Source organism: Podarcis melisellensis, assembly GCF_964234715.1.
Source record: "Podarcis melisellensis genome assembly, chromosome: 13".
In the NCBI taxonomy this organism is placed as follows: Eukaryota; Metazoa; Chordata; class Lepidosauria; order Squamata; family Lacertidae; genus Podarcis; species Podarcis melisellensis.
In genome coordinates, this window is record NC_138545.1 from 22,939,116 (window position 1) to 22,953,550 (window position 14,435).

General features: G+C 43.1%; 1 long non-coding RNA gene across 2 annotated transcripts; it reads left to right on the forward strand.

The window, feature by feature from the left end:
- Positions 1-1,196: 1,196 nt before the first annotated feature.
- On the forward strand, positions 1,197-9,638 carry LOC309355974. Of its 2 annotated transcripts, XR_014162672.1 has the most exons (3): positions 1,197-1,283; positions 4,197-4,461; positions 8,017-9,638. It is a non-coding gene; the product is annotated as an uncharacterized lncRNA (long non-coding RNA). The 2 variants fall into 2 exon arrangements; XR_014162673.1 differs by lacking the exon at positions 1,197-1,283 and having other exon boundaries at positions 2,821-4,461.
- The last annotated feature ends 4,797 nt before the right edge of the window (positions 9,639-14,435 follow it).

Here is a 14,435-nt window from a genome sequence, read left to right on the forward strand (position 1 = left end):
GTTTCTTTCCTTCTTTTGAATATAAGACAAGGGAAACAAGCTGAAGTATTTTCAAAGTGTATGTATCATGTGGCCAGTAGATACTTGAAGATGGCTATCATATCTCCTCTCAGCATAGCTGTCAACTTTTCCTATTTTTTAAGGGAAAGTCCCTTGTTCAAAATAGGAGTCCTCACAAGAAAAGGGAAAAGTTGACCGCTATGCCTCTCAGTCTCCTCTTTTCCAGGCTACACATAAGCAGCTCCTTCAACCATTCCTCATAAGGCTTAATTCCCACACCCCTAATCATCTTGATCGCCTTTCTCTGCACACGTTCCAGCTTGTCAATATCCTTCTTAAATTGTGGCACCCAGAACTGGACACAGTGCTCCAGGTGTGATCTCACCAAGCCCACATGAGGTCCTATTTATGCTAGTCGTAAGAAGGAAAGCCATTTTATATATCTATAGAGCTTTCCTGTGGCACCAGATCAGAGAGAAGAGTGACTGTAGATAATTTCTACATGCAACAGTGCAGAAAACTGCATTGTGATCTCTTTTGACACACCACAGTACAAAGGGATTACCTGTGTATCACAACTGCATTGCTAGAAATTCTCTGCAAATATACTGGATAACCCAATCTTATTCATCAGCTGGATGCATAGGTGAAGTGGAATGGGAGTGGATGAGCAGAAAAACATTCATCTGCACTGGCTGAAACAAAGAGGCATTCTTTCTGTTAGTTCAATGAGCAACCTTTGAGTGCAATCTTTCTCCTCCACCTTAAATCTATTGCAAAGTATTCTCCTCCACCTTAAATCTATTGCAAAGCTACTGCAAGCTGACTAAAGGTACTCACCAGAAAAAAAGAAAAAGAAAAAGAAAGAAAAAAAGGGGTGGAAAAAACTGGGGAGAATTGAACCACTTTGTTTCCATGGAGTTTATTTAACAGTGTGTGCCGATTACTCAAAGTGATATGGGCAGGACCTGGTGATCTAGCGATGCTCTAGAATTTTAACTTTTAAGGGGTTTACGATTCCAGTTTGCCTGCAGTACAAGATAATTTCTTTTGACATTTGTGGCCAGGAACCCTGCTTTATCGCTTTGTATAGTTTTAAAGTAGTTTAAAGCTTGAATAACATAAAATAACATAATATAATGTTATTTATGTTATTTCCCACGTGAAGAACTCCTGTAAACCTTGCAGTATTGAAACTCAGTGAACAAGGCATCTTAGACAAACTGAAAAACAAATGGTGGTATGATAAGGGTGAATGTGGCGCCAAGGACTCGGGAAGTAAGGTCAGTCGCTGAAGGTCTTTTTGTACTGATTAGCAATCACATATATATTTATATATATATATATTTTTGACCCGCTGTTTTATTTTATACCAAAGTTATTCTCCAAAGTTAACTATTTACATTCTAAAGCATTAAGGAAAACACACCCCATCCCCGTCAAAAAAGGGGGAAAAAAGGGCAGGGATTTTTATTTATTTTTTATTTTTAAGAGAACTCCATTTTTAAAAAAACTCAGTAAAAATGACAGCCTTTTTCTTTTGCAGTATCAAAGGCGCTAGTTGTAAGTACATTTTTTTATATATATACTCAGGTTGACCCCTCCCTCAAAAAAATAATAATCTCAAACTGGTATCTCTACTTTAATATATACCTACAGAAGTTCCGTTTGAGTCCATGTATGATTTTTTTAGCCTCCAGTTTGCCTTTATTTTCCATAAATTTTCAAAGCTCATCGATTTTATTATGAAATTCCGTAACTCCTTTCCATGCACAATGATGGTTTTTGAACAACAAATGCATGAGTGTTAAGGATGGATATTTTTCAGAGGACTTCACATTAATGAGCATGACATATCCTTTTTTTTTTTAAAGAAAGAAAGAAAGTCTGGAGGGGTTTATTTTTTTATATATATATATAATAGTGCACTATTTTATTGCTGGTTCATTCCATAAATCTTAGCCATTCAATTTTTTTTTATGATTATTCATCAAACCATTTTGCTACTGTATTACTTACATTCCATACCAGAAACTTTTGCCACTGCGTACTTTGATTTCCCTTTTATGGTATGGCTTTCAGCTTGTCACAAGCTTCACACACAAATTATGTTGCTGGGACGGTGGGTGTGGACCATCCCAGTGGGGACTTCTCCAGTGGAACTTCCATAAGTTTGAAATGGATACTCCAGATGTAGAAGTGACCCAGGGGGTTTCCATCCATAAACGCTTTTCCTTCTTGATTTGGGAGAAAACATTATGCTCACCTGCTGTGATGAAACATGGAGATGTATATATAATGGAACAATTTCAAAAGGAAAAAAGAACTGCAATACCCAACCAGTATTAAATACTGATTTGGATGCATTTCTAAGGCACCAAACAACAGCCTGGTGTCCAGTTCCCATTGCAAACAGATGAGAATTGAACACCTGCCTTTCATTTGTGCCTTTGAAAAATTACTGTTATAATGACCATAATAAGAATTACTAGAAGTTTTTTTAGAGGGCTCCATTTTCTGGTCCTGCTGAAGTCAACTCATGAGTATTGATTCCAGCAGGGCTTGGAGATGGCTTCTTGTTAAGGTGAACTTTGGGCCGATGGATGTTTGAATGCACCATTGCAGGATCAGCCTCTTTGTAACTCAAACCTAAAACCAAAAAATCAGAAAGGATTCAAAATTTATTAAGACAGCCAAGCCCAGTCTTCTAAAATGTGTTTGTTTTCCCCTGGCTGGAAGGAATTGATCTATTTTGGGATGTGGTTTTCATTGTTTGGTTTTGGGACATTTGGGGGGGGGGGTGTTTCCAAATTTGAAAGACATTTTGCAACTGCTTAAAGATTTTTGGTAAGCTGAGGCTTAACCTGCAACTTTTTAAAGAGTCCGTTTCAAATTTCTGCCGTAAATTGGTCTGGAATCCAGATTGACATCAATTACTCAGGCCTTGCCTACATGAGAGAGCTGTGTTAGTTTTAGATGAAATTAGCTGTCAGACTGGAGCAAGCCCCTGTGTGTGGACTGCTTTTTTGTTAATTAGAATGGCTTGTTGCCGCTTTCTGCTTGCTGAGTTACATTTTGCAATTCTCGTAACCGTGGAGGCTCATTTAGTCCTGCAACGTTAACAGCTGCTGATAGCTTAGTCACTGGTTGCAATGTAAGTCTTGGCTAGGAGGGGAACCCAGTCTCGCAAGCCCAAAAGCAGTCTGTCCACACTGAGACTTTAACCAGTTTGACTCAATCTGTTTGAATTCATATTCCAATGCACACCTGCACAGCCTTTTCATGTTGACAAGCCTTCTGATTTTCTTTGTGTCACAGCTCAAACCATAAGTATTCAAACAATTGAGAAACCATGTAGCATGTAATCCAATTCAGCAGCAAAATGGTTATGATGGTGTCTCAAAACAGACAGAGAAATCATTAATATTATTTTTTCAAACAAAAGGCTTCCCCCATTGCCTTGATGGTGCACCTTAGAAAGTATAGATTGATTAATATTTTAAGCTGGGAGTTTTGTTTGTTTGTTCAATCCCAGAAACTCAAGTGAGAGCGTAGGGTTATTTAGCTCAGCCTGAAAGTAACTGACCAGCTTCATCAAACATAACAACTGTTGCTACCAGATGTTAAAACAGCAAAAAAAGTGATTCTTTTCCTCTACATTCTCCAATATCAACAGAATTAAAGGCCTTCCTTTAATTTTTTTTAAATGAAAAAGCAGTTTTTTTCTGAATTCACCGTGCTATGTTCTGCCCCGCTCCAGAGGGGGAAATGTTTAAAAGATCAATAGAAAGGCTCAGGTTAGCACAGTGATATTCACCATGAAGCTGTGTGTAGTCAGCTACAAAGCGAATACCACTGGTTAGGGAACTATCCATATTGTTACCAGATACTGTATAGTTAGTATCAAGTAGGGGGAGATAAAACATTATTTCCTGGGTGTTCCTGCCTTAAGCCCTTTCATGTAATGGGACATTATTTGTGAGATGAATCTGGCAAGAGTGTTTTGGTTCAGCTGGTTACCTCTGAAATTGATGTAAAGATTTGGGTACAAAGAGTTCTAAGCTGCATAATAGTGAGAGAATGAGTTGTCTAAATGCACATTTAGGCCTTCAAAGCTAGACACCTCTAGAAAGATGTTGTCCTTCTGTCTCTTTCCTTCCCGCTGCAAAACTAACCAACTGGTTCATTTTTCTTAGGACAAGACAAGCGCTCTAAGCCTGAGCAATGTTGCTGGGGTTTTCTATATTCTTGTCGGAGGTCTCGGCCTTGCCATGACGGTGGCCTTAATAGAGTTCTGTTACAAGTCACACGCCGAGTCCAAACGAATGAAACTCACAAAGAACACACAAAACTTTAAGCCTGCTCCTGCACCCAATACCCAGAATTATGCTACGTACAGAGAAGGCTACAACATGTATGGAACAGAAAGTGTTAAGATCTAGTGGTACGGCTAAAGGTCCAGTAAGCAAATCAACTGGTTTATGTTTTTGGTGTTCCCTGTGGTGATGTGTTGTTGGTGTTGCGTTCCCCAACGTGGAGTAACATCTCAGGATTATGCACATCAGAAATGGGACACAACACAGTTGATGCCTTTCCAACATGTGTTCTAGCAATGCCATGGGAACGGCAGTAGTAGTTGATTGGCAGAGCACCTGATTCACATGCAGGAAGTCCTAGGTTTGTCTCGGGCCCTCTGGCTGGGAAAGAACCATGTCTGAAATCCTGAGAGGCCACTGAGAGACATACCCAGTGAGATTGGTCAACATTCCAACTCCGTATAAGGCAGCTTCCCCACCTTTAATTCCCAAACAATTATTGGATTAATTCTTAAACCATTTGCCATCCTGGATTTTCACTATGATGCCAGGACACTTTGAATGGCAGCATCTAGGGCTCACCCAAGACTTGCCACCACTTGAAAGAGATAATCTAAATAAAAACAGCACACACACCAGCGCATACTCAATGGAAAAATATCCCAAATTTATTAGCTGCCATGACTGGATGCATTAACATTGCAGCCTCCAACAATCACCTTAGTGCAGTGTTTCCCAACCTTGTGCCTCCAGATGTTTTTGGCCTACAACTCCCATCATCCCTAGCTAGCAAGACCAGTGGTCAGGGATGATGGGAATTGTAGTTCAAAAACAGCTGGAGGCACAAGGTTGGGAAACACTGCCTTAGTGCACCAAAAATTAATTTTACAAATCACACACACACACAAATATGAAACACACACAAATATAAAACAAGATCACATGTCATTAAAAAATCATAATAAACAATAAATTGAATTTGTTTGCCCTTAAGAGGGGCCCTTAAATTTGTCTTCTGAAGCAGCCGCCTCATTTATCCTCACTGGAAGGTCAGCCCTGAAAACTGGGTCTTGCCAGGATATCATCATGCCCTCCAGCCTTACACATAGAGATGGACATCATTGATTATTCTTTCCTGACTTTCTTATGATCTTTTCCCCTTTCATTTATTAAAGGGAACTGTGGTGACTTCAGGTAAGTGCATTCTTGAGGTGTCTCCCCTGCTGCCAAAGCTGTGGGGTGGGGTGGGGGTGGGGGGATAACACACTGATTTTCTACAATGATGTGATTTGTATAAGCAGCAAGGGTGAATGACAGGTGTGTATGTACATGGGAGTAGGAGTAGGGAATCTCCTGGTGAAGACAAGGGTAGAATTCCCATTTATTGCTTTCTAACAATGATTAAGGGCTTACCCACACTAACCCTTCCTTCATGCTTTCCTGGCACAGTCCAACACTTTAAAGCTCTGTGTTCGAGCACCCTTGTTTGTTTCTTTCTTTCTTTTTGGCTCCAGAGCTTTGCTCCCTGAAAAAACACACTTTCAAAAGCTGAATCAGAGCAAACGACAATCTGCAGAAAACCATTTGTGGACCGTTGCCTGGAATGAGTGGGGCAATAAGTGGATAAGCCCTAACTCCTATCTCTACTGCATTTGAAAGGTCACAGTAATGTGCTATAGCATTAGCAATCATCATTTCTCTAGCTATAAGTCATAGCATAGATAAAATGGCATTCAGAATTCAGCTACAAATTCGTCTCTCTATTTTCTGCCAGTGCTGGCAAGGAAGAATGCAAGGTGACATAATTTTCCTTGTCTGATAGCAGAAAGCAAACAGGCTCACTTGATGTAACATAAATTCCTCCATGGCTAAACTCAGTCCCACCCCCCAACCCCCACCCCCCACACAGAGATATTTATATACAAGGTAATATAATGACAACATCCTCTGTAGCTGTTCCAAAAGTAATTTCTCACAACGGCCATCCGGGAAGGCAAAGGTCATAACATTAATTCTTAATTCAGTAAGGCAATTCTACTTGGAGCTGAGGTTATTACTCCAAATAAGTAGATACAGCCTTGATAATTTCAAAGAAAGGTTAATTAGCATATCAGTAAAGCAGGTGGTGCTGTGGATTAAACCACAGAACCTTGGACTCGCCAATCAGAAGGTCGGTGGCTTGAATCCCTGTGACGCGGTGAGCTCCCGTTGCTCGGTTCTTGCTCCTGCCAACCTAGCAGTTCGAAAGCACATCAAAGTGCAAGTAGATAAATAGGTACCGCTCCGGCGGGAAGGTAAACGGCGTTTCTGTGCGCTGCTCTGGTTTGCCAGAAGTGGCTTGGTCATGCTGACCACATGACCCGGAAGCTGTATGCTGGCTCCCTCGGCCAATAAAGCGAGATGACAACCGGTCATGAGAGTAATAGGCTATGAGTTATGCTCAGTAGTAGGACATCTGCTTTGCATGCAGAAAGTCCCAAGGTCACTCTGGCATCTTCAAATAGAACTGGGAGAGGCCCTTGTTTGAAACCCTGGAGAGCTATTGCCTATTAGTATAGGCAATACTAATATAGATGGATTAATGGCCTGATTCAGAGTCAGGCAGCTTCCTATGTTCCTTAAATCCACTTTGCAAACTCATCTGCAAACCTTGAAGACAGCTACATATATGGGATTCCATGAGCTACATTCCATGAGTTCATTATTTGTGTACCTGTATACACACTTAGAATCATAGAATTGTACAGTTGGAAGGGATCTTGAGGATCATGTAGTCCAACCCTCTGCAATGCAGGAATTTCAACTTGATCATGCAAGACAGATGGCTATCCAACCTTTGCTTAAAAACCTCCAAGGAAGGAGAGTCCACCCCAGGGGGTCTGTTCCACCATTGAGCAGTTCTTACTGTCAAAGTTCTTCCTGATAATGAGTTGGAATTTCCCTATTTGTTGATTAAAGCCATTAGTTCGGGACCAAGGCTCCAGAACAGGAGAAAACAAGCTTGCTCCATCTCCCATGTAACAACCTTTTAGATATTTGAAGATGGCTATCATCTCTCCTCTCCGTCTCCCCTTTTCCATGCTAAACATAGTCAGCTCCTTCAAGCGCTCATAGTAAGGCTTACTTTCCAGACCCTTGATCATCTTGGCTGCCCTCCTCTGCACACATTCCTGCTTGTCAACATCCTTCTTAAATTGTGGTGCCCAGAATTGGACACAGCATTCCAGGTGTGGTCTGACCAAGGCAGAATAGAATGGTACTATTACTTCCCTTCATCTGGACACTACTTTTGCTGCAGCCTAGAATAGCATTAGGTTTTTTTGGCTGCTGCATCACACTGTTGACTCAAGTGAAGCCTGTGGTAACTTGACTACCTTTACAGTTATTCACATGTAGCATTCAGCAAGTGTACAGTCTGTGTCCCTGTGTGTTCAAGAGTTCAGCTGTACTCATCAGCAAGTGTACATTCTTTCACTCAAACACTTGTTCATGTGTAGAGACAGCTTGCACCTATGTTCAGTGCAATGTGTGAACAAGTCCTCTGTTTAGTTGGATTTTGTGGTGCTATGTATTTTTCAGTATAATGCTTGAGTAACTAATGTTCAGATCATTTCTTCCCTCATCCCTGGTTTTCACCTATGCCTTCGTGATAACCTCCCTCTCATGGGACACAGCTGAGATAGTTGCATTCTCATTGCAGATCCCGCACTTATGATGGCATGCAAAGGAAGGAGCTACCAAGATCCCAGCAACTTCAGTGATCCTGACCACCTGAGCCAATCTTACTCCCTCCCAGATGTCGGGTCTGACACATTATTGACGATGGTGCAATGAACTCTTCATAGGAATTTTATTTTTTCCTTCAGTGCCTTACAGGAAATTCTTAAGACTCAAAAACAATGCAAACCATCAAAAATAGTCTTGCTTTGCTTGAAAACAAAACAACAACAACTACTACTACTACAAGAAGAACACAGATTGATAAGAAGATGATATTCTCATACACGGAAAGAGAAAGAGAGAAAAGTATTCTTGTAAAAATAATTTTAACAAAAGTTCAACAGAAGCCATTCTTTGATACCACTGCACAGTATATATGGACGTTAATTCTTTTGAAAAGAGACAAAAGGTTTTCAAGTGCCCCCTTTTATCAAAATATTAAGCTGTTCTTAATATTATGCCTCAGAATACCACTGCTTATATTCTTAGGACAGCCTGTTAACCTAACTCTGTGATTTCCTGTCACAATGTGTTGCTTTGTTCCTTCCTTTGTGATGGTAAGGATCCTCTTTTGCCATTTCCGCTCTAGATCCTGCCTCACATTTTAAGAAAATGCATATATCTGCTCCAACAAGTGAATGTAACATACAAACAAAACAAAAAAAAATGATGAAAATATATGGAGGGGGGAGGAGGTGTGTCAACCAATCGAAATAAAACATCATGGAGGCTCATGCATCAATTTGTCAAGGAAGGACCTGGTGTATCTTACAAAGGAAAGTTTTCAAGAAGGAAAACACAAGAGGACAGGCTAGAAATGCACCCATGTCCTCTATCATCTGCAAGTGCATTCTTATTTTTATTATTAAAACAAAAATAAATAGCATCACTAGTTTTGAGAAGAATTCATTCCATTCCATTTCCTGCCACATTTCATGTTTCTGTGCGATATATCTTTTGGATGTTTATTGCTGGCACCATTGTCCCTTCTCCATTCAGCATTTAATATCAAATGATTATAAGTGAGAGGACTGAAGAATACAGTTGTCCCCCATAATGCAGTTTCAGAATCTCCATCTTTTCTTTTCTTTTTCCTTTTCCTTTTGTAATAGTTAGGATAATAATGATGATGATAATGATGATAATATTTTTTTAAAGAAAAAAACTAGCACTGTGCTCAGATGATGCTTCGTGGATCAGCCTCGCTTTGTAAAAAAGTAAAATTAAAAACATAACACAGGATGGTACCTCAAAAGAGACCAGCTGGTCCGACTCGTAACAAAATGCTCTAGCATTACTATTGCTGGTAGTTATTACATTCTCAGCTGCTGCCAATCATAATTTCATGGCTACTTTTTTCCTTTCCTTTCTGAAAGATACTTAGGGTTCATCTTCAGTTTTCCTAACAGATATAACGCATTCCAGTATATACAGCTTAAGATACGGACTGCATTTATTGCCTTACAGCTTTTTCAGATGTAGGATGTGCTCCACCATAGAGTCTAGCAGAAGTCGACAACATTGGAAGAGCTCAGGGGCAGAGCGTGTGGCTGGAGTTAGAGAAGATACCAGGTCCAATTCCTGGAATCTCTAAATGTAAAAGACCTCAGGTAACAGGGTGAAGGAAGACCTCTGAGTCTGGAATCTTGGGGAGATTTTTGCTCCTTAGAGTAGACATCCTTCCCAAGGTGGACCAATGGTCAAAATCAAAATCAAATTTTATTAAACGGTCACAGACCAGATTAACTCGTACAGCTAGTCAGCGAAGCATAACACCGGAAAAACAAAGGACAATTTCAATACAGATTAGGCCATAGCAGCAATTTAAAATTAGACCAATGGTCTGACTCATTATGAAGCAGCATCATATGTTCATAAGCTGCATCTTTAAACAAAAACAAAAAACAAAAAACCCATTGTCATTTACCAGATAGACAAAATACAAGTTAAAGGAGTCATCTACATACTAATTACCTCTAATTATGACAATATGTGCAACTGGTAGTTCAGCAAGGGTTTCATTTCACTGATAACATACTGGATATTAAACAAAATTTTAAGAAATATTATGAATAATATATTTTTTCTTTAAAATCAAAAAAGGAAAAAATGTTTGAAAGAGGTCACTGAATATATTTGATAGCTCATTAGAACAAGGCATATAAAGGTCACTGATGATATATTTGATAGTTCATTAAATCAAGGGATATACTATAGGACTTGGGGGGGGGATATGTTTTCACAAATGTAACATAAAAAAAAATCATCAGAGAAAATTCTCCCATAGAATAAGCTGCTGCTCATGTTTTTACAGAGGTATTAAGCAAAAAGAAGCTGTACTTTTTCATGAAACTGTGATTCTCAATTTCTGAATGCTATAATGTTCCAGCAAAAGGAAATGCAAAGCTGTGCAAAATGTTGTATTTAAGTTTTTAAAAAGGGAAAAAAATAGACATTTTCTTAGATGCTGTATAAAAAGAAATGTATGTTTGTCAAATGAAAATAATTTTTCAGAGTGGAGACTTCACACTAGTGAAGGGTTTGGTAAAAGGGTTGTTATTTTAAAAAACATGCAAATTTAAATAATTAAAAAATGTCAATTGCTTAAAAAAAAATCCTGCTACTAACTTCAAGCTCTGGAAGTTCAGCAGTAGCCAGTTGAGAATTTTTTATTTTTATTTTTTCCCTTTTGTTTTTAAAAACAACAACAAATCTTTTTTAGGTTATTTCTTTATTCGGTTGTTAAAATTGCACTTCAGTAAACAGAAGAAGGAAAAAAAACCCTGCCAAGCGAAACTCATGGCTGTCAAAAGTGTAAAACTGCATGTGTGGGCATAAATTCCTATGCCTCATTTGAATGAGGCATTGTACAAAGAGTTTTAATACATTTTGTAAATAAAATTGTAAAGAAAACAAAATTTAAAAAATTTGAACTTTTGATTCTGAACTTTTGCCTAAAGCAAACACTTGGCTCAGTAGCCTGTTTCATGGATATTCCTCACGGGTTCACTAAATACAGTTTTTATCAAAAGGAATTAGCTCTGTTGAAATGACCAAATAACCATCCACACAATCACCTGACAACTGTAGATAACTATCAGGGCTCATCAGCAAAGATACCTACTCTCTGTCTCCTGTATTAGGTGGCTGGGTCTTTGAGCCACCATTTAAGAAATCCCCACAATTCTCCAGATTCCTACTTCATTAGGGGCATTATGGGAAATTTTACATGGCATTGGATGGGACCCAATGGGTCATCTATTCCAACACCTAAGAGAATATTCAAACATTTCAAAGACTATGCATAGTCACAATCAAATCAAGATGATTTGACCTAAGAGTGAACACTTGCACAGAGAATGTCCTATTTAACTGGAGCACATCTTAAAAGAATCTATTAATAAATTACTGAAGTAAGTTGCAGTTTGAACCTGAAGTAAGTTGCTGTTACAAACCTTAACCCTCCATCTACAGGTAGGGTCAAATGTACCCTGAAAGTGCTAGTGAGGGCAGGGTGAATATAATATGTTTTGCCTGCTTTTTTCCAACTCTATGTTCATTGTGGTCCTCAGAGCAGTGATGAAGGGGAATAGAAGACTCATTTCATCCCAACAGATATGGCAGGTGTCAGAGCCACCCGTCTGGTCCCAGCTCACAAGAGACCCAAATCCGATCCAGTTTATTTACAAAAAGTCTTTATTGAAGATCATTGCTCCATTTACATTTCATCTCTGTGACTCTACGTCTGTAACGTTAGACCGCTGAAGTACCCTCTGAATCCGTACCGCCTCTACACCAATTTAAGAGGCTTGTGCTGGACCACCTCTTCCTCTCCTTCCTTTTCCGCAGGGTCTTTCTGCCCCCCTGGGTTCCCCCTCGCCGGGACTCGCCCGAGGCTGAATCCTCTGACGCCTCTGCCCCCCTCCTTCTCGCTTTGGGGCCGGGCTCCTCCCCAGGGCTCTCCTCACTTCCGCGCGCCTCTACATTTGAACTTGGCGCGCGTACGTTGCTTCTGACCTTTCTCTCGACCGCTACACTGCTCCCGGTGCTGCTCTCCACCCCTTCCGGCTGAGCGTCCTGCTCCGATCTCCTTCCCCTGTCTCCTTCTTGCTCTGCTCCCTCTGACACACTGGTAACTCCACCCCCTTCACTCCGTTCTGGCTGAGAAGCCGGCTCCGGTGTCCAACTCCCACTGGGGCTTCTCCCTTCGCTCCCCTGCTCCTCACTGCTTCCCCCTTGGCCTCCCTTTGGTCTAACCAGGGGGGCCCCCTTTTGGGAGTCCTCTGACTCACTGGACAGACTCATGGACGACCTTTGGTCATCGTCATCCTCCTCCTCATCTCTCTGGGATTCTTCCCCCTCGCTCTCTGTCTCCTCCCCCATCTGCTCTTCTCTCCCTGAAACCCTGACATCCATCCCCCCCTCGAAGCCCCCCCTTCCCCCCTCCCGCTCGGCGGGTGCCGGTTGTGGAAACTGCGGCTCTTCGGGGGTAGGCTCAGGATACAGGTCGTCTACGTTAATGTTCTCTGCTGGCAGTTCTGTGTATGTGTGTTCGAACTCGGGTTCTTCACCCAAAGCCATCTCCGTCTCTTCTTCCATTGCTACTTCCTCTGGTGCTGCCCGCCAAGGCCCCATCTGTGCTGGTCCCAGGGGGGATGAGGTATTATTACCGTAGGCCAAGATCAACAGGGAGCCGGGCAGGTCAGCAGGAACGGAGGTAGGGCAGAAGCAGGAGTCTAGGTGGGGAAGCAGGAACACTGGTAAGGCAGAAGCAGGAATCCAGGCGGGGAAGCAGGAACACTGGTAAGGCAGAAGCAGGAATCCAGGCGGGGAAGCAGGAACACTGGTAAGGCAGAAGCAGGAATCCAGGCGGGGAATAGGCACACTGGGAGTGCCAAACAAGGACTGGGTAAAGCAGATACTTCACAACGACGTTGCTCCCGCAACCTGAGACCGGGCTGCCTGACCTTTATCTTCTTCTAAGGCCGGGGGCGGTCCCGGCCCCCAGAAGCCCCGCCTCTCTTGGCCTTAAGGCGAGCACTCCTCCTGGGAGACACCAGTTCCCTTCGCCTCTCTGCCCTAAGCCTCTGCAGATCAGGAGAGGCCGAAGGGTTACTGGGTCCTGGAGGAGGCTCACCTGTAGCCACTGAGTCTTCCAGCACCTCTGGGGCCTGAATGATTTCACCTGGTGCCTGCTCTTGAGTTTCCTCAGCAACTAGGCCTTGCCCAGGTTCAGCCGGCCCTGGAGGCGGGGACTCCTGTGCCGGCTGGGGTTCCTCCGGATCGCTCTCAGACTCGGAATCCCAGGCCATCACACCATCCCCCCTCCCAGGCCCCCCCCCTCACTTGAGGGCCCGGACCCGGCTTGCTGGGGTACGCTGCATGAAACTCCCGGATGCAGGCAGGTGCGTGGACGTTGACCGCTGGTTCCCAGGAGCGGTCCTCTGGCCCATACCCCTTCCAGTCAATGAGATACTGCAGCCTTCCCCTGCGGTATCGGGAGTCCAGAATGCGTTCCACCTCGTACTCTGGCTCTCCCTGCACCAAAACTGGCTGCGGTCGGGGACGGTCTGGGTGGAACTCGTCGGGTGGGGCCACCGGACTCAGAAGGGACCTGTGGAATACCGGGTGAACCTTCAGGGTTGCTGGCAACTGGAGACGGAATGCCACAGGCGAGACCTGGTCCACAATAGGGAACGGGCCGGTGAACCGGGCGTCCAGCTTCCGCGAAGGTCGAGAAGGGTGGAGGTGGCGAGTGGAAAGCCATACCAAGTCACCGACGTGAAGTTCCGGCCCCACCTGGCGGTGGCGGTCGGCCTGGACCTTGTACGCCTCCTTGGCCTGGTGCAGCTGCTCCATCAACAGCTGTTGCTGGGACTGGAGCTCCTGAAGCCACTCTGTCACCGCAGGGACCGCAGATGCCGGCAGCACATCCGGAAACAACCGTGGGTGAAGGCCATAACTGGCTTGGAACGGGGTCTGCTGGGTGGACGCATTCACCGCGTTGTTATACGCGAACTCCGCCAATGCTAGGTGGTCGACCCAGTCGTCCTGCTGGTAGCTGCAGTAACACCGGAGGTACTGTTCCAGTACCACGTTCGCCCGTTCTGTCTGGCCATCAGTCTGTGGGTGGTAAGCAGATGAGAGACAGACCTCTGTTCCGAGGGCCTGGTGCAAAGCACGCCAAAACCGGGACGTGAACTGAACGCCGCGGTCGGATACTACACGCTCAGGTAGGCCATGCAGGCGGAAGACATGCTGAAGGTACAGCTGCGCGGTTTCCTTAGCTGAGGGTATGGATGGGCAGGGGGCACAGTGCACCATCTTCGTGAAGTGGTCAGAGAAAACTAGAAGGCAGGTGCAGCCACGAGACGGGGGTAACTCCACTACAAAGTCTAG